The sequence below is a fragment of the Amblyomma mixtum genome, chromosome 6 (genome assembly GCF_055824585.1).
Source record: "Amblyomma mixtum isolate Tamu chromosome 6, ASM5582458v1, whole genome shotgun sequence".
NCBI classification, from domain to species: Eukaryota; Metazoa; Arthropoda; class Arachnida; order Ixodida; family Ixodidae; genus Amblyomma; species Amblyomma mixtum.
The window spans coordinates 128,981,511-128,984,295 of NC_143017.1; the positions used below are offsets into that span (position 1 = coordinate 128,981,511).

Genomic DNA, 2,785 nt, shown 5'->3' on the forward strand with positions numbered 1-2,785 from the left:
GTGCGCTTTCCTTTCCTTCCTTCTTACAAACACATCCTCACCAAACAACGCGAAGTCTCCATGAGGATAACGCTGAGGACGCCCTGATGGGAGTGACTCCTGGTTATTCTGGACATGTCCTTGAGTAGACACCTGTTCGTTATAGCACTGAATTTACATTAGTATACATCTGTGTAAATAAACGAACCATTCCTTCTTCCTTCGCAGTGCTGCATGCAGACAAAAATACTCGTCGTAGTTCCTTGCCTGCGAATCGTCATCTCTGAGAGAATTTCGGTTTGTGAAAACAAAGGCAGCACAGATGAGGAACCCTTACGTATCAAAAACTGCACATTTAGTCACTTGAATGACATTGTTCATGTCAGCTGCATCATCATCACAGAAATTCAGTCACCATTCGGCCGTCACGCTGCTGTATTCAGGGGAGCCGCTACATACCCACCAAAGTTCTCAAAGGAGAAAAATTCTTCAGGATGGAAATAAATGTCTCTCGATCCGCGACCTTAGCTTTGAATGCTGTTGTCAATATTCACTGAAGAGAGTATCGGGTGAAGTGAAATTTAATTTTAAACTTTTCCTCCACATTTTCCAGTTTGGTGAGCCATTGAGGGCCTTTTTCATTGAACTGATCAACCGAAACGAAAGGTGATATATCATCGACATATTTGCATCAGCGAGTAAAGCCAAAGAAGGGAGAATAAACGCAGAAAATAATCATATGTACAGCTTCTGTAAAATTACGCCCAAACATTTGACGGCAGTACGTCACGTGTATGGCACGATACAAGTCAGGTATTTCGAAAAGGCACCGAAGACCTGTGACGTGCATTACGTGACAACGTTGTGCTGGGAAGTTGTGAACGCATTAGATTTTCCGCCTGTTTTTTTTTTTTTGTGCAATTTCCTAGTGGCGCAGGGAAATGGACAAGAGTGCATCAAGTCAAGACTCAAGCTATAAGCTTTACCCGATTTACAGGCGATGTGCATTTGCCGGTGTACAACTTGAGCAACGTTTACTTTCGGGATTAGCAAACTAAACACCACTTCTCGTGACATTTTTTCAATCCGTACTTTCGACCTCCTAAAAATGGAGGATGCGGCCCTGAAGCACGAAGAATATATTCCATCCAGCCCTTTTTTCATTGGTAAACCTTCTCTTAAATCCCTTACATGGGACGGAAGGACCCTGTATTGTCTTCTGGATCACGAGTAATGCTCTCTACCTGCACTTGAAGACCTCAGTTTGTAAATGTGTTATCTCAGAGCGATGTACGGCTCACCATTCTTCCGCCTCAGCCATCTCAAGGCACTCGAACTGTACCAAAACGAACTGAGCATCCTCTCTGCTGAAAATTTCAAGGGACTAAGCACTGTGAAGAAAGTCACTCTATCTAAAAATACGATCGTCATTTAAAGTCCTGCTCCTTTATTTTCTCCGTTGCTTAGCCTAAACATCCTGCATTTGGAAGAGAATGAAGTTGAAATCCTCTTTCCGGAAATTGTCATTAGTCTGAACGTGAGCACGTTGCGCTGTCATCTGAATTGATTTCAAACTGGTCCCAGCCAGTCTTCTCCAGTATGGCAAGGCTGGAAAACCTGCAGCTGGATAGAAACAAGATTAGAGGTTTGGACGAAAATATCTACAACGACGTTGCATATCTCCTTTTAATAAACAATAAACATTTGCAATAACCCTTACTCGGCTGCTGACCCGAAAGACGCGGGTTCGATCCCGGCCGCGGTGGTTGAATTTCTTTGGAGCAGAAATTCGAGGCCCGTGTACTGTGCGATATCAGTGCACCTTAAAGAACCCCAGGTGGTCGAAATTTCCGGAGCCCTCCACTACGGCGTCTCTCATAGCCTTAGCCGCTTTGGGACGTTAAACGCCATAAACCAACCAACCAACCAACCTTGGGACTGCATAAACTGCGGCATTAGAAATGTGGAGTGTCCTTTGTTCTGACGGGATAAACAGGTTTGCTAGGAAAATTGTGTCGCCTGCTGGTTTGATAAAGGGCATATGACAGATACCCCCGTCATAAGTGCCCTTCCAAGCACAGAAGCATGCCGTCTCCCCGACTATTACGTCATGATTGGGGTGCCTGTCCTTCTCATTGTCCTTGTGGGCTCGGTGACCGGGTACGCCGTGTACATGAACTGATGGTACATCCGTTACTTTGCCCTATTACTGCTCGGGAAGCTCCAAGCGTATCAACAACTGAAATCCGGTGAACTGCTTCTCTGGGGTGCCTTAATTTCGTACTATAACTCGGACGCGGACTGGGTGCGTGACTACGTGGAATCCTGGAATCCTCCGCCCTTCGATTCCGCGTGTGCATCGGCGAGCACGACTTCCTAGCCGGCATGCCCATTGTAGAAAATCTGTTTCTCGCCAAAGCACACAGTCGAAAATAGCTTGAGACTACGATAGAAAGCAAATCGTGTGCGTTTTTGACAATAAATAGCCTAAAATTCCTAGCATCCCGAGGAGGGATATGCACACATATTGATTGCTACGGTACAGTCTTATCATGCCCTGAAGAACGGCATTGAAAAACACCTCGCTGAAGTCATGCAGCTGTGCAAAATTTTTGCGTACGCGATGTCAGTGCACGTTAAAGATCCCCAGGTGGTCGAAATTATTCCGGAGACCTCCACTACGGCACCCCTTTCTCTCTTTCTTCTTTCACTCCTACCTTCCTCCCTTCCCTTACGGCGCGGTTCAGGTGTCCGCCGATATATGTGAGACAGATACTGCTCCATTTCCTTTCCTCAAAAACCAATT

The 2,785-nt window shown here is 45.7% G+C and overlaps 1 pseudogene; it reads left to right on the forward strand.

Moving 5' to 3' along the window:
* Nucleotides 1-213: 213 nt before the first annotated feature.
* On the forward strand, nt 214-2,415 carry LOC149340386 (uncharacterized; annotated as a pseudogene).
* Nucleotides 2,416-2,785: the final 370 nt, after the last annotated feature.